This window comes from Gopherus flavomarginatus, chromosome 3, assembly GCF_025201925.1.
Source record: "Gopherus flavomarginatus isolate rGopFla2 chromosome 3, rGopFla2.mat.asm, whole genome shotgun sequence".
In the NCBI taxonomy this organism is placed as follows: domain Eukaryota; kingdom Metazoa; phylum Chordata; order Testudines; family Testudinidae; genus Gopherus; species Gopherus flavomarginatus.
The window spans coordinates 71171305-71195850 of record NC_066619.1 but is presented as its reverse complement, the minus strand read 5'-3'; the positions used below and the strand labels follow the sequence as shown (position 1 = coordinate 71195850).

The window sequence follows — 24546 nt, the reverse complement described above, 5'->3', positions numbered from 1 at the left end:
CCATTACACCAGGGGATGAATGTGGCCCAACATGATGTGTTTAACCGTGTGTGTTAGGTTAGTCGGGAAGGAAAGGATTCTTCACGCTTAGGTGGAGTTTATACCTTTGTGGTATATTTTGCTATAAAATTAAAAGCTGAATGTAAAGGATGTTATTTCCCTGTACGGGGCAAACATCCCTTAGCTGGAGCCCAAATCAAGGTGTAAGGTTTGACTTGTTTCAGAGACACCTCTAAAGCAAAGGTATACAGGCGCACCTCATTTCAATTAAATTCTGAGAAGAACCCTCCTCCCATTTGCTGCTCAACAACCACACTCTTCCAAAATCTTGCTCCAGATTCAGTTTCCATCTCCCCTGCAGCACATCTCACTTATAGTAAAGCTGAGGACCAATTCCCCACAGCTGGTCCAGCCCTACTGCACCGCAGAGTCATTCACGCAGGATGACAACTGTGCTCCTACTAGCCCTAGGAAGAGGGTTAACCCCTTCCAGGTTTGGAGAGGGTCTGTGTACCCCATCATACTCAGTTACTGAAGTGCACAAGAAAAAAAAACCTGTTAAGTTTGAAAACATGTCATGAGGTTTATTTTATTTATTTAGCTAAAGTAATCAGTAAGTTGATGGAGTAACAGTCCTACTAACAGATGCTTTCATAAAACGAAGAGCCAACATGGATCAAGGTAACCCTGTTATATTAAAAGAGAATGAGAAATATGAAGGATTCCACCCTCAAATGCATTTCACTATTCTTGTACAGACCTTCAGAAATGATAGCTTTTCCATTTCCTACCACAGTTTCTAAAAATATTTGTGACATAACTATTTTTTTTAAACACATGGTCCTGTTGCATTAGCTATCATGCAGAGAGGGACTGTTTTTTGTTTGTTTTGTTTCACACAAGAACTCAATGTTATCCAAGGGAATTTTACCCTGTAAGGTAGAAAGTTGCCTGACGAACAAGTGGAACTTTATACTCAAGATTTGTGCCTGTACTATGGAGGCATATTCTTGAGTACTTATGATTGTGGATAGAAAGAAAGAAACAAATGTTTTACAAAGCCTTCATGTTATATTTCAGGTTTCAGAGTAGCAGCCATGTTAGTCTGTATCCGCAAAAAGAACAGGAGTACTTGTGGCACCTTAGAGACCAGCAAATTTATTTGAGCATGAGCTTTCGTGAGCTACAACTCACTTCTTCGGATGCATAGAATGGAACACACAAACCGGAGATTTATTTATCCATACAGAGATATTATCCATACAGAGAACATGAAAAGGTGGAAGTACGCATACCAGTTGGTTGCATACTTCCACCTTTTCATGTTCTCTGTATGTATAAGTATCTCCTGTCTGTGTGTTCCATTCTATGCATCCGAAGAAGTGAGCTGTAGCTCACGAAAGCTTATGCTGAAATGAATTTGTTAGTCTCTAAGGTGCCACAAGTACTCCTGTTCTTCATGTTATAGAAGCAGGATACCATCTGGAAAGAGGCAGCACTCTGCATAAACACAAGCTTCGTAAACTTTTACCTCGATTGTAGGGAAACATTTTGCTTCAACAGGAACAAATGCAACAGTTGTTTTTCCAGTGACAACAAGCTTCAAATATTTTTCATTTTCAAAATTACAGCAGATATAAGGCTCAATTCTCCTCTCACTTACATAGGTGTAAATCAGCTAGAGTCTATAGTGTTACACTGAGGCGAAGGTGGTGTATGCAAGTACAGAATTAGACCTATAGTCCTTCCTTGAAACTGCTCATTTTAGTTTGCTCTGACAGAAGACCAAAAAAGAGCAACCTTGAAGAGACACCGTGAAGGGGTCCCCTTGTCCGACCAGCACGAAAAGGCAAAAATGAAAAGGCACAGAAATAGTCGAATGAAAACGCTGTGTGGACTTCGCTGTAAAGCTGCTTCACGGTAGCAAGTCAGATAAACGTCAGTAAAAGTAATCAATTGAGACTACTCACAGAACGCGTCAATCAAACTGACCTCAAAGTATAAGTCCTCCCAAAGACCCACACTGCATTGGAAGCAACATCTTTGTATTCATGTTCTGATTGTGCCCCACTTGAAAAAAAAAATGTAGGGAGCTTATCATCCCGGCACAGGCCATGCAGGCTTATGCCACAGCAGAGACAAGGGATACCGGGTTATACATGTGGCAGTTTTCATCATTATTGCATTATGGGTGTCTACATTCTCTCTCACAGGTGGCATGCCCTCTCAGGCTGTATACTCATCTCCACAACGAGGGGAGTTTCCTGTTGCTCAAGAAGCAGCATTACCTGAACAATAAATAGTTTTGTTAGCATTAACCGCTAGATTTCAAAAAGTATTGTAAGTGGTGAATTGCCATTGAAAGGAGATGTTTTTAGCAATGTGCTGCAGGGAACTGATCTCAGCTGATTATTATTCAATAACTTTATCAATGATTTAGAGAAATATATAAAACCAGTGCTGGTAAAATTTGCAAAATTACAAAAAAAAATTGGTAGAGTGGTAAATCATTAAGGGGATCAGTCAGTTACACAGACCAATCGGGATCACTTGATTAGATGGATTCATTTGAACAGCATGCCTGTTAACACAGCCAAACCCAAGGTCATACATCTAACAATAATATATGTGGGACACACTTATAAAATGAGAAACTATATTCTGAAAAGCAGTGACTCTGAAAAGGACTTTGGGGTCATGGGAGACAATCAGCAATCTTGTAGCTAAAAGGGTGAATGCAATACTTGGATATATAAGCTGGATACTATGAAGTAGAAGTAAGGAGGTAGTATTACCTCTGTATTAGTGAGGTCATTGATGGAATATCATGTCCAGCTCTAGTGTCCACTTTGCAAAAAGAATGTGCTCAGAAACAAGCTAAAAGAATGATTTGCAGTCTGGAGAACAAAGATAGTTGTCTAAGAGTATGTCTGCATACCAGCTGGGAGGTATAATTCCCCAGGCAGACATGCACACAGTGGCTCTGCTCAAGCTAGCCCTCTAAAAATAGCAGTGTGGCCGGCAGGGGTGGGGGACAGCATGGGCTAGCCACAGAAGTACATATCTAGGACCTGGGATGGGGGTTGCCTGAGCCACTGCCCATGCCACCCTGGCCACATACATATTTTCAGTGAACTAACTCAAGCAGAACTAGCTTGTGTATATCTGCTCAAGCTGGGAATCATACCTTTCAGCTGCTCTGTAGAAATATCCTTAATAAGCACCAGCTATTTGGAAGAAAGATTACCAGGTGACTTGATCATGGTCTACAAATACCAACATGGGGAAGAGATTTCTAACAGATGGTTCTTTCATCTAGCAGAAGAAAGCATAACAAGATTCAATGTTATAAATAAGTCAAAAAAAATTAACACAGGGGGCAATTAATCACTGGAGCAACTTAGAAAAGTTTGTGGTGGATTCTTCATAACTGAAATCCTTAAAGCAAGACTTGATATCTTTTAAAAAGCTATCTTATATCTCAAACTGAAGGTATGGGCTTGATATAAAAATTACTGGGTAAGGTTCTATGGCCTGTGTTATGCAGGACGTCAGACTAGATGATCATGATGGTCCCTTCTAATCTTAAAATCTATGGATACATAACATTAATGAATCTAAATCCCAGTGGTGCAAAGCCTTTTTAGTACAAAGTGTTGTGAAGGGCCATCACAGCCCTATAAAAATTACAAGTATTTCTAGTATTATAAAGTCAGTAACTTCGCATTCAGTGAGTGTCTTAAGTGTGTACACTGGACATCTTTTAGGACTTCCAGGTAAGGCAATTGCCTATTTTCCTGTGAGCTGACATAAAAACTAGGGGACTGTGACTGTAAATACTAAGTATGGGCATAATCTGCAAACCATTACTTAAATGAGCAATCCCTTGACATCAATGAGGCTAATCGTGTGCGTAAAGATTACCTATGAGAGTGAAGATTTGGAGGATCAGGCTTTAAACACTTCGTATATTCTCAAAGTCAATTCCTTCCAGCTAGAAAGGTTTAAGATTGATGAATTCTGGACTTGTTTTCATACTCTCTGTAAAATGTCTGTCTAACTCAGTAGGTATCAAGCAAATGAATTCAAAATATTGTACAAGGCAGTTATTCCCCCATGACAGCTATTTAAATGTGGCAATCTACTTTCTCCAGCATGCTGTAGGTATCAAACCAAACAGTACACTATTTTTGGACACGTTTATGCATTATGAATATCTGGCAACAGGTATGCAATAAGACTATGTCTACATAACAGCTGCACCACTGTAGCACTTCTGGTGAAGACACTAAGCTGACAGAGAGAGTTCTCCCATCAGCTTAAAATCTCCTGCCTGCGCGAGAGGTGGTACGTGTGTTGGTGGGAGAAGCTCTCCCACTGACATAGCACTGTCCATGCCGGCGCTTAGATTAGTGTAAATTACATCACTCAAGGGTGTGGATTATTATTATTATGACTGAGGCTAGTTATATTAAAGTAATTTGTAGTGTAGACATGCCTGAGTTTTCCTTTTGGAACCAAATGGGCATTGCTAGAGCAGGGCTGCCCCGGGGTGGGGGGAGGGTGAGGCAATTTGCCCCAGGTCCCACAGGGGCCCCCAAGAGAATATAGTATTCTATAGTATTGCAATTTTTTTTATGGAAGGGGCCCCCAAAATTGCTTTGCCCCAGGCCCCTTGAATCCTCTGGCTGGCCCTGTGCTAGAGTATAATAAAGAGCTTAAGGAACGGGATCCTGATTTTATCCTCTAGGTGGCAACATATTAAAAGAGGAAGGATAATCCAGTAGTTTGGACACTAGCTTGAGACTTGTTTAATTCCCTGTTCTGCCACAGACTTCCTGTGTGACACCAAACAAGTCATGGAGTCTCTCTGTGCCTCAGTTTCCCAAATGACAAATAACGATAAAGAAACTTCCATATCTCACAGGGATGCTGTGAGGTAAAGATGTTAAAAGACTATGAGGAGCTCAGATACAACAGTAATGGGGGCCATGTAAGTACCTAACAGTTAGATATTTGTAAACAGACTGGAAAGCTATAACCAAAAAATGGCTATGGGGATAAATCCTACAAACAGAAATATATGTCTGTGTCTGTCTATCTATATCTATAAAACATAAAATCTCGGTATGGTAACAGTATCAGCCTACATACCAGAGTCATTAGGGAGATAATACTATTTTACTTCTTACATTCATTTTCTTACCAACTCACATGCAAAAAGTGCCACTTGTACCACAACACGTGTCACCACTTAATTTGGTCCAGCCACTTCCATGGAAGATGCACCTACTTACATCAGGTCTGAATTTGGCACTAGATGTTTATCCTGAATACAAGCATCTACAATTCTCTCACTGAGGTTTGTCTATTCCTGAAGGCAATCACTTTGCTAGGAAAACAATTATGCACTTAGAAATAAGTATTTTTAAAACATTATATTTTAAAAATCATATTTAAATTCCTGCTAACATATTTTTGTATGAATTTGTGGAGGTGAAAATGGGCCCAAGCATGAATCATTTATCCCAAAATACCTCACAACCCCAAATGTTTGGATAAAAGACATCCAGATATGAACAATTAGTTTGAGTTGTGCAAATCAACATCTGACCAACACATTTTCACAAAACTAGAACCACTCTTGATTTTGCCTGGATGCACTTTACAAATTCAAAGCATACATCAACCAGGACAATTTCTCTGAGCCTGAGTCTACAGTTCTTTCACATGTTGTGTGCTACTTATGTGAGTACGCCAACGGGGCTGTTCTCATGAGTAAATACCACGCAGTGAGTATAAGTGTTGCAGAATCAGACCCTTTGCGAAGTAGTAGTAAAATCAATGCTAGCTGCCAGTCGTTCGCTGGTTACAGTAGTTTACTGACTATCCTTGGATGACCAAGAGATTATCCTTTGGTTTTAATCTGTTCTAAAAGGCAGCGCTTTGAAGTGTGAGTGTAGTCAGAGCGGCAGCGCTGGGAGAGAGCTCTCCCAGCGCTGCATGTAAACCACATCCCTTACGGGTGTAGCGTGCAGCGCTGGGAGCTGCGCTCCCAGCGCTGCTGCCCTGATTACACTGACGCTTTACAGCGCTGTATCTTGCAGCGCTATGGGGGGTGTTTTTTCACACCCCAGTTGCAGCGCTGTAAAGTGTGAGTGTAGCCAAAGCCTATGTTTCTGATCAATTGTTCTCATCAAAAGTATTCGGTCTCTGGGCATAAAATCCCTTCTTCCTTTGAAAACTTACCATGTGTTTTTTACTAGCTTGTGAATGCCAGCTTTGGGTGACTTAACAATCTGAAACTTAACTGAACTTTGTTTTCCCATCTCCAGGTCTAATACTGCAAGCAGTTAAAAGCAAACCAAAAAGGTATTTGCTGTACTGGTGTGTCTGCTTTAATTTACAAAATGCTTTTTCAGGCTAACATGAGCTAGTTACCTACTAGTTCAGGGGTAGGCAACCTATGGCACGTGTGCCAAAGGCGGCACGCAAACTGATTTTCAGCGGCACTCACACTGCCCTGGTCCTGACCACCGATCCAGGGGACTCTGCATTTTAATTTAATTTTAAATGATGCTTCTTAAACTTTCTAAAAGACTTATTTACTTTACATACAACAATAGTTTAGTTATGTATTATAGACTTATAGAAAGAACATTTTAACATTTTTAAAAGGTCATTACTGGCACGCGAAACCTTAAATTAGAGTGAACGAATGAGGACTTGGCACACCACTTCTGAAAGGTTGCCGACCCCTGTACTAGTTCTTCACTGCTGACCGTTGGCAGGAAGTTTCCAGGAACATAGACATACATGCAAAGTGCACTGGGGCTGGCGTGTAATTATTTATACCTTTATTTGCATGCTTTCATGGTTCATCTGTGCAGACACCAAAACTGACAAAAAGTCAATAAAGATGCAGGAATTGTTATGAAGAGTGACATGGCACTCTTCTTTTACATTCTCATTCCTATTTGTATTCTGGTGTGCATCCACAATATACCAGGCACAATCTATACGAACAGGAAGACATGTTCCCTGCCCCAAAGAACTTACAAGATAGGCAGTATATGGAGAACGCAAGACAGGGATACAATCAAAATATATCCAATTCTTATGTGCATAATGGCTAGGTTGAGAGCCAATTTGAGGAGAGATTTATTCATACAGAAAAAAAAACATGTATTGTGTATTTTAACACTTTAGCTCCCATTACGGTTATTGCTTGTCCTCTCAGATTGTCAAGTCTCTGGGGCAAGGATTGTATCTGCATGTATGGTTGGACAGCACTCAGCACACTGTGAGCACTATTAAATACAAAAAATAAATTATGATAATAATTATTTAAGTGGAGTATGTGTGTCAGGTAGTCTTTAGAGCTCTTCCCAGCCAGCTTCTTGCTGCAGGAGTGGAGCCCACTTGCTTCTGCATAGTTGAAAACATTTACAAAAGTTTTTCAAGTAACAATTTTCCAAATAAGCAGGGGTTCTGGATGCAGTTAGGTCCCTCAGCCATTGGATAGATGTCTCTGTGTTCTGGTTAGTTTTAGGACTTATACAGCACTTTACAAACATTGAAGCTGAAATCCTGCATTAACTGAAGTTAATGCAAAACTCCTATTGACTTCAACAGGACCCAAGTGTGACCAAAAGCACCCCTGTGAATACCCTATGCGCTATTGTAAGAACCTTTGTATAAAATATGCTTTGTGAGTTATCATTTGAAAACTAATAATGCACTGGTCAATAACATCGTGATGAAATATATGTAGCAACATTATATGTAAAGTTATGAATTCCCCCTCTATGATGTTATTAGCACGTGTTCAAAATGAGACAGCCGTGCTTAGGCAAAAGTTATTAAACAGGCCTATCCTAAACAAAGGAATGTGTGTATACCCCAGTTTACATACAAGTAGTAAATAGGATCCTTGAGACAGCAAAGCCGGGAAATGGCAGGAGGCAAAGCAAATCTTCATTTAAGCAAACGTAGGCAAGAAGAATGAGCACAGAGCCTCCTTCATCTCCCTTTTGCCTTCTTTACTGTTTGAATAAGCTCTGCTTTGGGGGTAATCTTCAGAAGGTTCAACTTCAAAGGAGTGACTAGACTATAAAAGGAAGGGGCAAAAACACCCCAGATCATCTCTTTTCTACCTAAGACGATAAAGGAACCAGCCCTTTGACTTTGGGGGCACATCCTGACCTGAGAGTTTAGTCAGCCATGTTGCTGGGATCATGTGGTAAGGATTTTACCTTGAACCAAGTCTAGCTTATTGAGTTTTGGTTACTAGAAAGTATTTTATCTTTATTTCTCTTGTAACCATTTCCAACTTTAATGCCCGATACTTAAATTCACTTAAAATCCTACCTTCTTTTGTTAATAAAACTTGTTTCACTTTTAATCTAAACCAATTCAGTGCTGTGTTTAAACCGAACTGTTTGGTAACTTCAGTTACAGTAGCAGACTGTTGAATACTGACCCCTTACAGGGGCAAGGGACCTTTAATATCTGAACTTTCCAGGAGAGGACTGGACAGTGCAGAACACACTTTTGGGGATAATTTGGACTGGGAGTATGTTGGGGGTTACCCTGCAAGTAATAACCAAGGCTGGTGGATGCCAGAGTGTGTCTGGTGTTTGCTGACAGGCTGCTAGGGTCAGAGCAGCTGCAGGGCTGCAGCTATACACAGACACTCAGGGTGTGACCTGCATGCTGGCAGGCTGTTTGGGAGCTACCACAGCAAAGCATTGTGAGGCACCTAAGGTTGAGGGACAGGAATGACAACCTCTCACTGGTCTGGATAGCACCCTGGAATGTGATACCAGGATTTCACCCTAATTTAATTGTCATAATCCCTCTGTCAGGCAGCCAGGTATTATTATCCCCTTTTCACAGATATGGAAACTGAGGCATACAAATGTGGGTGTATACAGTTAAATGGCTAACTCCATACTGAGGCACCCAGCTAAAAGTGGCCTGATTTCCGGTGGTTCTGAACACTCATCTCCCATTGTTTAGAATCTTGGGCTTTTGCTGTTTATGCCACACATGTACATTTGAAAAGTTTGTCTTTGTCTAAGCTGGAATTGTCTGCATCGGTTTGAGACGGTGCCACCGCAACCTGCGCAGGCCTACAAAAGTTGGTTCTGTCTGCATCAGATCAAATCGGAAATGTTACGAAGTTGTAACAAATGAACCCTGGGTTTTCCCCCCAATTGCTGCCCCACAGCATAATTCTCTATCTTTAAACCATCCCTGGTCTGAAATCCTTCCCACTGTCTCACGCACATACCTCTAACTTACCAAATGTAACATAAAACCAAACAACTGAAGTTGTATATTTACATTTCCCTGTATCTGTGGGGTACATTCTGGGACTGGTTATTGGCTTGCCCCTGCTCTTTACTAGAATGGTTCCTAAGAAATAATACATATTGTTTTGAGATAATGCAGTAACTACATTATAACTCAACAGTTCTTTGCACTTCATAATCCATGGTATCAATGTTGCTGCTGTCTACTACTTTATAACTCGTCACTTTATCCGAGAAATGAAGAACTGTCTTCAAAGTTAAGGAGATAAACTATGCAGAACATTTTCTGGTCCACTAAGATTCTGAAAGTCATAACTGTTGGCAGCAAACGACATACTTGTCTGTCTCCATAAACCAAAGTCACTTTTGTCTTTGTGGATAATGACGCTGGAAACTGAAGCATAAGATCACAGGAGCTAGCTGCAGTGCACAGGTGAAAATCAGTCTTAACAAATTTAAGAAACCATTACTATAATACTTCGGTTGTTAATAAAAGCAAAATTGAGAATTCAATCCGCAAGAGATCCTGTTACAAATAGGGGGAAAGAGTTTATAGCTAGACTCCATGGATAGTAAACCTGAATCAACATCAGGTGCTCATTAGGACCCCTGCTAGCGTCAGCTGTCAAATCTTTCAGAGGAGAACTGGTAGGTGCATATTGCAAGGTTACAAATTGCTCCCAGGTAATAGATGATGTGTAGAGGGGGACTAATAAGGAAGCTGAGGCAGCTCCCAAAGATGCATTTGGTGAATAAGTAGTAATGTACTGGGTAAAGATTCAAACCATCTATATTTAATTCAAGTACCTGACATTTAGGGTACTCAATCACTCATTTGATAATGCTGGCAGTTTATACCCTACATTATTATTATAAAATATTAATATACAGTAGACTTACACACAGTGCTTTACAAACACACAGCCAATAGAAGTGGGAAAGGATTAGGAATACAGATGTTTTGAAGATAAGAAGTGGACATCTAGAATAAATGTCAGAAAGGCAGGTGCAGACAAAAGACTGGGTAGGGAGAGAAGTCGGATTAGTGAGACAGAGCCAGGAGCCATTGGCACAGAGTTGGAGACATGGAAAGAGATACGGTAACCAAGAGTGTGTGTGCGCACACAGAAAGAAGATAGGAATGAGGATAAAACCCTAAGTGACGCCAACAGACAGACAGAAGGATGAGAGAGTTTAGGACAAATTTTAAAACATGGTAGCAATGTGGTCACCAAGTTAGGAGGAAAGCAGGCAGGGCACAGAATCATGTAAGCCTAAGAGAGAGGGAGAGAGAGACAGCAGAGATTGAGACAGCTATGAGCTGTGTCAAAAGTAGAAGACAAATCAGGAAAAAGAGAAAATAGAAGCACCTCATTGATTTAGCTAGTAAGAGATCATTAGAGGCTTGGTGAGAGCTGTTTCAGTTGTGTGGAGAGGGCGAAAGCCGTATTGGAGGTCACTGCATATTTCAGTATACTGAGGGATACTGGAGAGCTAGGCAGCCCACTCACCTCAGGCAGACAGTTGGGAAGCCAGCCAAGCAGAGAGCCAAGCAGGGCAGCCAGGCACCCACCTGACAAGCCAGCTTGACAAGGGAGCAGCCAGCTGGGGAGCTGGGCAGTCCACCTGGCAGGCAGTTGGGGAACTGGCAAGCCCAGAAAGCTGAAGAGCCCACCCCAACATGAGCTGGTCAGCCTGATTTCCTGACAGCCTGCCCATCCACCTGTCAGCTGGCTGGTGTGTGGGCAGGCTGTCAGGAAACCAGGTGGCTACCAGCCCAGCCTGCTGGCTTCTGTTGAAAGTTTTGACGGAACTGACACATTCCCCCAAAATGTTTTGATTGCATCAAATCGCCATTTCCTGATGGCAAATTGTTCCATCAGAAAATTTTTGATCAGCTCTGCCCAGTAACATCTCTATCCAGCCCATGACTTCTGTTTGAACTCTAATATTGTTTTTTAAAAAAGAAATCTGCTCTTGATTTTAGGATTTGAATGTTATAGAATATTCCATGTCCCTATGTAAGTTGTTCCAGGGTTAACTCCCTCACTATTAAAAACATGCCCCTTATTTCAAAGCAAAGACGTGGCAGAATAGTCTTGTACCTTCGGATATTACAATTTACAAAATCTCTGACAGCCTGTCATAAACAGATAAGAAAAGTTAATAGCACAGAAGTACTTTATATCTCTTTGACTGTAAAGGGTTAACAAGTTCAGTAAGCCTGGCTGTCACCTGACCAGAGGACCAATCAGGGGACAGGATACTTTCAAATCTTGAGGGAGGGAAGTTTTTGTGCTGTGCTGTTAGTTTTGGTTGCTGTTCACTCTGGGGGCTCAGAGGGATCAGACGTGCAACCAGGTTTCTCTCCAATCTCTCCGATACAGGCTCTTATAAGTTCAGACTAGTGAGCACTAGGTAGATAAAGCGAGTTAGGCTTATGTTTTCTTTATTTGCAAATGTGTATTTGGCTGAAAGGAGTTCAAATTGGTATTTTTGCTGAAAGGATTTTAATTTATACTTGTATACTTAGGCTGGGAGGGTATTCCCAGTGTCTATAGCTGAAAGACCTTGTACCTATTCCATTTTAATTTACAAAGATAATTTTTACTGTTTTTTCTTTCTTTAATTAAAAGCTTTTCTTGTTTAAGAACCTGATTGTTTTTTTTTATTCTGGTGAGACCCCAGGGGACTGGGTCTGGATTCACCAGGGAATTGGTGGGGAGAAAAGAGGGAGGGGGGGAGAGAGGCTGATTTCTCTCTGTGCCAGGATTACTTTCTCTCAGGAAGAGTCTGGGAGGGGGAAAGAGAAGGAGGGAGGAAGGTGAATTGTCCTCTCTGTTTTGTGATTCAAGGAGTTTGAATCACACAGTGATCTTCCAGGATAGCCCAGGGAGGGGAAGCCTGGGAGAGGCGACGGTGAGGGAAAGGGTTTACTTTCCTTGTGTTAAGATCCAGAGGGTCTGGGTCTTGGGGGTCCCCGGGCAAGGTTTTGTGGGGACGAGAGTGTACCAGGCACTGGAATTCCTGGTTGGTGGCAGCGTTACAGGTTCTAAGCTGGTAATTAAGCTTAGAGGAATTCATGCTGGTACCACATCTTTTGGACGCTAAGGTTCAGAGTGGGGAATTGTACCATGACACAGCCTGTATAACGTCCACCTGTGAGAGGACAGAGAAATCCATAACAGAATCAGTGCAAAGCCTTCTGAGAACATGGGTCTCTATGTTGGCTCACAGATTTTGGACATTCAAGGTCAGATACTCAGCCACAGAAGTCAGCAGATCTGTGCTGATTTATATCAGTTATAAATGAGAATAAATTAGGAAAATTGGCAGATACACTTAAAAAAAACAGTAGGGCAGAGAATTCCAAATCAAATACCATTAACTGCTTATATTTATAATATAAAATATAATAAATAATTTAATCAAGTTTGGATAATATTTTTCAATTTTACATAACAGTCCATAGATGGGGCAAACCAGTATAACCCCCCACATACACACCAGCACTAATACATATGAATAAAAGGGTACTTCTATTGAGTGTATGCTATAGATGGGACATGCATCTGACATCTACAGAAGATGACTAGATACTCTGGTTTAGCTTTTTGAGCAAAGTTAAGAGTTTCTATAAAGTAAAGGTTTTGTTTTTCAGAAGCCATTCACTCTGGGACAAACTTTCTCAGCAACGCCTAGAGCTGTCTCTTAGTGAGGCAATAACCCCTGTGAACAGGGTGTCAGAGTTGTCTTTAAAAAGTTTTTTAAAAGTTTATTTCAAGAGTATTGTCTAATACAATATTTGAAATTACTTTTTTGAGGCTTGGGGGAAAGATTGTGGTTTCTGGTAAGATAAGGTTTTCCCCACTCTCTCTCAAATGTGCAGCAAGCTGCTTGATGGAAGGAGCAGGGAACAAAGGCCTGAAGGATAAACAAAGGAGGAAAGGGGAAGAATGAAAAATAAAAATCATTTAAAAACCATCTTTTGTCTTCTAAGCTGGATAGACTCTTCTGCTTTCATCTCTACTTGAGCTGAATATTGTGGCGCTGTAGAACACATCAAACGTACAATAAAATAAAGCAGTAATTGCATAGCCCTGCAATACTTTCTATGCACCCAGCAGGGAGTTTTCACTTCATACGTTGCTCAACTTTTTGCAGTGATTCCATAAGTCAATTTGCATCCTTAATACAAAGTAAAGAAGAGTAAAATATATACATATATACATACAAACAATAGGGTCAAACCTGTACACCAACTGAATAACTGCATTGGAAACTGTCTGAATGTGTCTGCACTTAGCCCGTTAGGTACCTAAGTCACTGTGTGTGTATGTAAATACCTTACTTGCACATAAATATGTATACATAAATTAGGTGTTTGCAGATGCACATCTTTGAAAAAAAGGAAGATGGGGGGATGCAATACCTGAAGATAACAGCATCAGTTCTTACTAAAAAGATCAATTTTTCTATCCAACGGCCAACTGCTTCCCCTATTAGCAAAAACAGTCTGTGAAGTCATGTCACAGACATTCCCAGGATCAGCTGGCCCATTGGATAAAGGAACAAATTTTAACAAACTGTGTTTTGCTATTTTGATTTTATGAAGCTTATACTCTTTGTGACATAAATGATAATTTTTTTTTTAAAATAAAACACCTTGCCAGAACCACATAATATACTAAAAAGTCACCCAACCAGTTGTGGGCTGGCTCCATTGTCCCACTGGATTTCATTATATTGGTGATACCACAGAACAATTGATTGTGGGTCATCATTGCATTTAAGAGACTGCTGGAGCAGCACTTGTGATGTGAAATAATTTTTACAATTTGAGTTTAAAATTAATTATATGCTGAATAGTGCAGGCCTAATTATGTGTTGTGACTAATTTAGCTGTTACTTCTGTTCCTGACTCATTTGTGAGCTGATTTCTGCAAATGTGTTTATTGCACAAAGAACAGTTTATGCAAACAAATTTCAGTTGATTGGGTTTTCATGAACAGTTCATTTCACCTATTAGCTGACCAATCAGACACCATGACTAGCAAAGTCACATGGAATTGTTTCTGCTTCCTGAGTTGATGACTGAAACTTTTAAAAAAGGAAAATAATGAATAATGAGTGATAAAGAATGAATAAATCAAACGGTGAATATATGTGTTCACATTCAAATATTCTTACTTGCATGAATGTTTGGAAAATGGCCTGGTCCACCTGATTTTTCATGTTAAAAACCCCACGCACATTTGTACAAAATGACCACTGCTGAAAAACAACCATTTAGCCTCTGAATGCCTCATTTATTGATCTTTGAGACATTCAGGGCATCAAAATGTGCATACTTTCATTTTTGATAAACAATATATGATAAACTAACATTTGTATCTTCTCTCCTTGGGGTTTTGTTTTTGTTGTTATTTTTTTTTTTTTGGTTTGATTTGTTGTTTTTTTTTTTTTACAGCACATAATGGCAATCTTGCCAAATGCTAAAGAGGTAATCATGCAGTGGTCATTTTTTAAGGATGTGTTATTTATCAAACTTTACTCATCCACAGTACCTGTGGATGTGTTATTGGTACTCATAGAACCAAAGGGTGGGATTAGAGTATTTCATTATCCCTCTCTCTCTCTCTAATACACAGTAGTAGAAAAATGCCAGGGCACTCTGGGAATGAGATAGATTTGGCCCAAAAATGAAAGAATTTAACAGAACAGCTGAGAGACAATCATATGACAATAGAGTTCTCATTCTGTCAGTTCTAATTAATCCATTTTTTTTACTGACAATTAACACACTTCTAAACAGGATTAATAAGTCTTAATGATACAACCAATTTTGGATAGCTGGCATTCTGTACTAAAAATGTGATATGCTTCTCTCTCTTACACATGCAACGTAAGAAAACTGAAGTAAAGAATTCCCCCTTCTTCAGAATGCCTCGCTCAGTAGCAGTCCTAATGAAAATCAATAGGTTCTAGGTGATAATACACTTCACTTAGTACTACTGTCATCTTCAAGCTACTCCACTCTATGTTTCTAGAGGCCTCAATTGCATCAAAGATCTATCTCGGTTTGTGATACATTGTGCTTCTCCACATTATCAATCTAGTGCCACTCTTGTGGCAATTTAAGAAACTGCACAGAAATATTCACAAGAAGCTAATTTACACATCTGGTATCTATGCAGTAGCTCACTGAAATTATATAGCTTAATGTGACTTTTTCAAATTAGCCTCTTAAGGTATAATACAGCAATGCCACCATCCATAAGGAAGATTGTTCTCTCTTTCACAAATATAATTGTTCCACACAAAGGCCAATACATGGCATGCATCCCACTTCTTAAACAATAGCACAGCTGATTGGTGATGGCTTTAGATCTATAGCCCACTCTATTAGTATACTGTACATACCACTCTACAGTGGGTAAAAAGTCGAACAACAGAGTCCTTGCCCAATAAGCTTCAGTAGAAAGGCACAACAGAGTGGAGTGAGGAACTTTATAACTTCAATGCCACTCAAAACAGAGATGTCTTCAGAAGTTTTATGAAGAATGGGGGCAAGCAGAGGAAGGATCCCTTACACAGAGGCTGCTCAAAGCATAGGTGACAGAATGAAAGGAGACATGAAGTTGGGAATGGGGGGGACACAACGGAACAATTGAGGGAGAAGCACAGGATGTGTGGGTGACATATAGAGATGATTAGGTCAGAGATGTAAATAGGGACTCAACGGAAAAGATTAGGAGTTATTTTAGGGGGCACTAGTTTCATAAGGTTCCTAAACTATTTCTGGTCCTGTCACCAGTATAGGCCTATGCTAAATATATGAGGGCACAACATTAAAAAAATTTAACTTATATGTTTGTACAGAACCTAGTACAAATGGAGCCTAGAACTGAGAAGTACTATTGTAATACAAATAAATAAAAGTAATAGTTTAGACCTCGGGACAAGATGTCCAGATAAACTGTGAAGCCAGCTTTATTGTATAATTAAAGGCTACACTTGAGACTAACTATTAAGCATGAAATCAGTCATATTACAGTGCAGGGAGAATGAACTACATAACCTGCTAAAGATCTTTTCAAACCTAAAAGATTTTATGTCTATAGATACTAATACTCATGCTAGAAGCAAGCATAGAAAAAACTTATGCCCAAATAAATTTGTTAGTCTTTAAGGTGCCACAAGGCCTCGTTGTATGATTTAAAGAATTACACCATAATTGAGCTGAGACTAACCCCAGTTCCTATCAAGTAATACATGAACCATATGCTCCATAGATAAATACTGACACGTATGGTTGCCATGCAAGCCATTTGTAATCAAAGACTTATGAGATCATTACTGTCTAATATATACATATATATTTTACACACACAGGCACACACACTTGAGCTTCTTACTTTTTTGCCAAGCCAACAGAAAATATGGAAAATCTTTTTGCCAAATGTTGGAACTTTTTCTTTGGCAATATTAAAACCAGCACTCTCACTCTCACACACACTCAATGCCACACCCTTGGCCATGCTGAGCTGCACCAGCTGAGGATCAGCACTCTGCTTCACCAATGGGGAAGTGGACAGTGGAGAACAGGCTACACCTCACAAGGATTCCCCACGGTCAGGAGAATCTGTTGCCCTGTTATGACAGCCAGACCGTAGATTCTGGCACTCTAAATGTTAGAAATAGGGATCAAAAGTTTAAATAAATAACAGCTACAGAATTACAGCAGCATCATGTTTAACATCTTGTTACAAAGGATTGAGAGACTGAACCTTTAGAATTTATTGTATTATGGTTCTAAATGTCAGTATCTATTAAAACAACTCTCATTCTCAATTTCCAAGCCCTGTTAAACTGAACAGAGGAACACCCAAAACTCAAAAGGAATTAGAAGTTAATACTACCAATTAGATGCTATTTTAGGACTAGAAACTATGTACTAATTTCACTGCCATTACGGGTTAACAAGAAAAACAAACCTCTAGGTCTGCCTGCATGGATCTCCCCTCTTTTATATAGCAGGGGTCTCAGACATCTTCATGGTGACATCTCCCTCTTTGGATGCTGCAAAGGACTCTTTGCATGGTCTGTGGAAGGGTTGGAGACTGGGAGGGCTGAGGATACAGGGAATGGACACTGATTTCCCTCCAGCCTCCTGGAAATGACAGAAGAAATAATACAACCTGAGGCAGAGCCGACCCTGTGATTTCCAGAGACAGCTACTGCTAGAGGGCGTCCATCAGTTCTGAGACCTGGCACCATGGTCTTTTCCAAAGTTTGGGGGGAGGGAAAGAGAGGGGACAATTTTAAAAATGTTTTAAATCCTAGACCTAAATAAGGAAAACTGTCTGACTGAGGAAGAATAACAAACACTGATGCAAAAATCACAGGGCAGAGAGCTGTGTTAATTGAATCGGCAAAGGAAAGTTCATTAGGATAATTACCTGGGACTCAGGAGATGTGGGCTCAATTCCCTACTGTGACCCTACACAAGTTGCTTAGTCTCTCTGGCCCAGATCCTAATGGAAATTAGGAGCCTACATACTTTTGAGAATCTGGTTCTCTGGGCCTCAGTTCCCATTCTGTAATATGAAGATAATAATATTGCTCTACTCACAGAGGTGTTATGAGGGTAAAAACATTGAAGATTGTGAGGCGTTCATATAGTACAGCAATGGGAGTTATACAAACACTTAATATACCTAGACAGAATAACCAAGTCTTCAGAATAAGACATTAATATGATAACTTTTTTTCCAGTGTGTTAATTAAAGGATTTTGGGCTTCTCCCTTGTCCTAGTCTGCAGCAATTAGGACAACTCCTTCCTCAATATTCTTGAAAGCTACATTGTAGCATTCTCTTGACCTAAGGCTAATGTTTAGCCTTTTGTACAATTACACTAAAATCTCAGCTCTACTATATTTGCACACTTTTTTTTTTTTTAAAAAAGCTCTACTTCTTACTGTAGTTTTCTTGCTATGATTTTACCATGACCAAAACACAGGGTAGGGATGAAGTGCACTTAAAAGAAAAACAGAAGAGTTGGTTAAAATATGTATAAAACGCTAAAAATGCTAAGATAGTTAAAATAAAACCTAGAACTCTGCTAGTTATTAGCTACCACTGAAAGTCTTGCTTAGAGTTTCTAAGACACTATCAGATTGTTTAATCTTTATGAACCCTGTGGGGAACGCTGAATCCCAATTTTCTTGAAAAACTTATGAATCAAAGCAATTAGAACTCTGTATAACATAACAAAGTCTTATTTATGATATTTCTTGTTATTTTATTGAAATACATCCAGCTAGTTTTCACTGTGTTTTACATTTTACATACTAGCACTCTTTAGTTTTTTGGAAACAAGCCCACTTCAGGTTTAAAACATCTGCTAGCAAAATAAATACAAAGCATAAGGGAATTATATCTTTGGAACGGCACAATAGTTAGTAACAGTAGGGTGCTTAAATAGAAGGGGCCGGAATACTGAAGAAATATTTTTAAATTAAGTTTGAAGGACTAAGTTACACTTCTCTCCTAGGAAGCACATGGCAGCTTGCTCAGAGTGGCAGTGAACTCAGCATGACAAAGAGGCTGAATGGTCATCATGACCACTTGCCCAGTTATTACCACCACTGCAGGTTGGCACCTGAGGATTGACCATCACATCACTGAGCCTTCTTTATCATGGTCTTGAAAGATGTTCTGCCCAAACCACACAAAGAGAGGAAATCAGACAAGATCACTCTCTGCATGGCCTCTCCTGAGCAACTCTCACGGTGTGAACCTACAATTCCTGCTGCCCCTTCTCAGTGTTTTTAATTTTCCATCACCGCTTTATTTCTCCAGCCTGTTTCCTATCCTTCCCTTTTGCCGTCTTACCAATAATAGTGAAAATTAGCCAGTTAGGACAGATTTGCAACACGCTGTCATACAGAGTTTGGCAAGCTAGTAAATACTGAGCAGCCTGAGCTTGGTAAGACAAAATAAAATAAAGAACTTCCTTTTTTTAAAAGGAGGGAGATTTGCTTCCCGCAGGCGTCAGAGGAAAATAAGAGCAACCCCGCTAACTACTTTCCCAAGCCAGAGAGTGGTTAACTGGATCTTGTACTATATGCCATGCTTGTAATTTTCCAACAACTGAACTGTCAGCAGCAGATAGAAAAAGCAGCTATTATCTTTTGCTCTTCTCTTTCCCCTCCCTGTCACATGTGTGTCTGGTTTTGTCTTTAGAAGTATGCAAGAGAAACCAAACCCCTGGCAACCAAACCCAAATTACTCTCAGTGCTATGGTAATAAGGAAAGTAACAAATACGGTAACATCCTAAAAATCCTACCCAATTCCCATAGTGCCCTAGGAAATCTGATTCTCATTCCCCCAAGGAAGATGCAGATCTTCACAGATCTTTAACTCAAACCCTGTAGACCCCAGGCAATCCACTGCAAGCACAGAGCCATCCACTCAGCAGCACTGTTCTTCCACACTAACTCCTGGCCCTCTGCTGTTCTCCCCAGGAGGGCAGCTCCATTGGAGTCAGGCTTCCAAGGCTTCCTCAGCTAGTGGTGGCATAACCCCACCGAGTCCAGAAGAGAAGAGAAGGACTCTAGTAAAATGTTAATCTAGCCTCACACTGGCTTAGTGCATTTGCATATTTGCTGCTGGGTGCCACGGGGAACTATGCAACTGTGCTCTCTTCCCCAGCCCTTCTATGGAGTTGGACCCTTTGCTTTTGGTTCCACGTGAGGTCTACCAAATAGCTACTTATCTCTCTCCTATTCCCAGTCTCTGGTCCCTACTCCTGTGCAGACTTTGGACATGCAGAGCACCCCCATAGATGCAGAAGCAGTTGACTGCCCTTTCATGCAGGAGGTGGTTGGGGAGGGAAGAACAATCAATATTAAGGGTGCCTTCTGTGCCTAGATGGGAGTGGTGAGAAAAACTCTGTTGCACAAATTGCCTCATAAATGTTCAAATCAAGTTGTTCCCTCAATTGTACCTATTTAATCAGTGTGTGCGTAATTTGGTTCCTTTTCACTAGTTTAATCGCCTGAAGGATGTTCTTTAGCTACTAAGAATTATTAGTTCAACAATACAAGTTATGCAATAAGTCAAATTTCCTCAAATTGTACAGTAGTATGGTAAGAAAGCTTAGTTTCATATATTCCTCTTTTCATCAGTTTGGCTAACTTTTACACTTCTGAAAGTTAATCTGTTAACATCAGAAACTAAAGTTATGTAATTATCTGTAAATTAAATGCAGTGCAAAAAAGACACAATACAACTTCTTTGTTCTTGACTTAATATCTTAACCCTAGGAATGACTTACTCATGAAGTGAAAACCAATTCAATCTAAACCATGACAGCTGAAAAATACTGTTCCGCTTTAAGTGATTTTATACATCATCTGCATTACAATGTATTATAATACAATATTTTGTAATGGAGATTACCTGTAAAATGATAATATACAACAGGACAATATTTTTGAATGAGTGAGAGAGATTTTTCCCGTTGTGAAGGATCTGGCAATACAAATAAAAAGCACTTTTCACTTTCCAGTGAACACAATGCTATATTCCAAAGTTATTTGTCAGTAAAAATTTCCATGTACACTCACTGTGTCAAAAGCTATAGGTCATAAAATCAAAACCAGGTATCAATCTCACTTCAAAAGGAGTATTCTTTTAACTGCTTTATTCTTTTACCAGATATTTATATAAAAAAAACTTTATTGTGCTTCTCTGTAGACTGCTTATTTGGTGGAATTAACATTTATTTTAAAACTGAATTCTTTGTGAGCCAAGACTGGATGTGAACAATGGGAAGCCAAAGCTTTTGTCCCCATTATGCTACATGACTTCATTTGTCAAAAATTTTAATGAGATATTTTGCTCAGTTTTCAAATGAAATGTATAACAGAATGAATCATAAATTAATAACCCTTGATGAGATGGATGATTAAAAAGCAATACATCAAGAAAAATAAAGCCATCCAGGCATACAATAACTAGTGCTACCAGCAAAGAGGTAATTAAACAGTCATTATTTGCCAACAATGACTACACAGTGGTACAGTACTTAGGATCCTAGTTCTCTAAGAAGTTAGTGGCAAAACTCTATTCTCAGAATAAGAAATGACTAAAGGGGAAAATGTATCTCAGATGCCATGTTGTGGTGTCTGTTGACAAAATATGGCTTTTCAAAATGATGACCAGCAAAACTATAGTTTATTATTATACATTCATACACAGTGTCATAAACAAATAGTTAAGGGTTAATGTCTCTTACCTGTAAAGGGTTAAGAAGCTCATTAAACCTGGCTGACACCTGACCAGAGGACCAATAGGGGGAAAAGATACTTTCAAATCTTGGTGGAGGGAAGTCTGTTTGTGCTTTTTGTTTTTCACTCTCGGGACTGAGAGGGACGGGACATCAATCCAGGCTCTCCAAATCTTTCTGAATCAGTCTCTTATGTTTCAAACTTGTAAATAATTAGCCAGGCAAGGCGTGTTAGTCTTATGTTTGTTTTCTCAATTTGTAAATGTTTCTTTTTGCTGGAAGGATTTTACCTCTGTTTGCTGTAACTCTGAACCTAAGGCTGGGGGGGAACCCTCTGGTCTATAGGAATCTGATGACCCTGTAAAGCATTTTCCATCCTGATTTTACAGAGATAATTAAAGAAAGAAAAGGTAAAAATTAAAAGCTTTCTTTTTAAGAACCTGATTGATTTTTCCTTGTTTTAAGATCCAAGTGGATTGGATCTGGACTCACCAGGGACTGGTGGAGGAAAAGGAGGGAGATGGTTAATTTCTCCTTGTTTTCAGATCCAAGGGTTTTGGATCTGTGTTCACCAGGGAATTGGTGAAGTCCCTCCAGGCAACCCAGGGAGGGGAAAGTTTTGGGGGGACAGGAAGTGCCCCAGACACTGAAATTCTGGGTGGTGGCAGTGTTACCAGATCTAAGCTAGTAATTAGGCTTAGAAGTGTCCATGCAGGTCCCCACATTTGTACCCTAAAGTTCAGAGTGGGGAAAAAATCTTGACACACAGTTACACATTTTTTTTAATCTAAAGACACTACATTAACATGTTTAAAATAATATTTAGTTTGCAAGTTTGAGCCCTCAAAAATTAGGAAATGCTAAAATAAGGCTGCTCATGCAACCGTAGTTCTGCCTTCTTGTGAGAGTGCATTATGATTTAGGCTGCTCAAAATTTTTCCATCAAAACCCTTTTGTTTGAAACCTGTCTTTTCAATTCAATGAATTTGAAAAAAGAAAAAGAAACCAAACACCCCAAAATCAAAAAGTTTTGATTTCAAAATGTTGCTGGTGTTCCTCAGGGGAGCTGTAGTTTAGGTACTTCATGCCCCCATTCTCCTGTATGGACCAGATTTCCCAGCTGGACTACCTCTCTCATGATTAATTTAGGGCCCTACCAAATTCACAGCTGTGAAAAATGCATCACAGGTTGTGAAATCAGATCTCTCCCATGCAATTTAGCTACTGTAGGGGAGGAGAGGGACAGGTCTGGCGGTGCCCCAGGCAGGTGCTCCTACCAGGCACTGGGCTCCAGCGGCTAGTCCAGTGAGGCTGGGGAAGGACCAGACTTTCTCTTCCACTGCATGGCTGCTCTTGGGGGGGTAGAGGGGAGATCAGACCCACCTCCAGATATCTCCTCTGGCTGCAAGAAGCTCTGCAACTGAAGGCAGCACAGAAGTGTGAGTAACAATCCTGTGACTCCTCTACAATAGCTTTGCGACACCTCCATAACCTCCTCTTGGGTTGGGACCCCCACAATTACAACAGCATGATATTTCAGATGTAAACGTATGAAACCGTGAAATAGACTAATTTTAAAATACTATGGCTGTGAAATTGATCAAAATGGACCATGAATTTGGTAGTGCCCTACTCATGATGCACTGTGGCAGCTCAGCCAGAGGGAAGACTGTGGTGCTTCATGGGAGATGTAGTCTGGCCAGGGAGCTCAGCCTCAAGAGAAGAACTGAGGCATTAGACACCTAAACTACTACCCCATGAGGTTCCTTGGCAACATCTCTGAATCAAACTTTTCAGTTTTTGCAGCCACAAGTTTTTGTTTCCTCAAAAACGGTCAAACATTTTCAGAGGGGAAAACCAGTTCTAATTATGATTCTCTCTCAGCCTCACAAACATTAATTATTTTCACAACACACTGTGAGGCAGGGAGGATGTTCATAGATGAGGAACTGAGATTAAGGCCAAAATTTTCCAAAGTATCGACTGTATATGGGCAGCCTACTTGAGACATGTAGGGTCTCATTTTTCAGAACACTTAGCATTCTTATAGCACTTGTATATGTTCAGTGCACTGTAAAGACATTAACAGGATATTGCCCACAACACCCTCGTGAGGTAGGTGGACAAATATTATCATTCCCATTTTATAGACAGGGAAACTGAAACAAAAAGGCAAAGTGACTTGCTCACTGCCACACAGTAAGTCAGTGACACGGCCACGATTAGAATTCAGGACCTCCTGACTCCCAACCCTATACTTATTACTCCAGACTATATTACCTTACTGTCAGAGATGCTGATCACCCAGAGCATTCACTGACTTCAGCTGCAGCTGTTAACGCTCAACATGACAATCTCGGGAATTTATGCATAGCTCATGAATTGTGGCTGATATTGGGGACTCTCTGTTTGTCTTTGTTGGATTGCAAATTATTTTGAATGTGGAGCTCGTTTGGCTTCTCTGTGTCTTTTACCTTCATGTTGTGCTAAAACCCTGTCATAAACAGATAGCTAAGGGTTAATGTCTCTTTCACCTGAAGCACCTGACCAGAGGACCAATCAGGAAACCGGATTTTTTCAACTTTGGGTGGAGGGAACTGAGTGTTTTTGTCTTTGTTTTCTGGCGGCCTGCTTTCTCTGAGCTTTGGAGAAGTAGTTCTACTTTCTAGTCTTCTGTTTCTAAGTGTAAGGACAAAGAGATCAGATAGTAAGTTCTATGGTTTCTTTTCTTTGGTATTTGCATGAATATAAGTGCTGGAGTGCTTTGATTTGTATTCTTTTTGAATAAGGCTGTTTATTCAATATTCTTTTAAGCAATTGACCCTGTGTTGTATCATCTAATACAGAGAGAACATTTGTACTTATTTTTCTTTCTTTTTATATAAAGCTTTCTTTTAAGACCTGTTGGAGTTTTTCTTTACTTCAGGGAAAT

At 40.0% G+C, this 24546-nt stretch overlaps 1 protein-coding gene across 1 annotated transcript in view; it reads right to left on the bottom strand.

Annotated features, from left to right (window-relative positions):
- The window catches only part of CAMK4 (calcium/calmodulin dependent protein kinase IV), a 312068-nt gene that overhangs the window by 138636 nt on the left and 148886 nt on the right, over positions 1-24546 (bottom strand). The window lies entirely within an intron of this gene.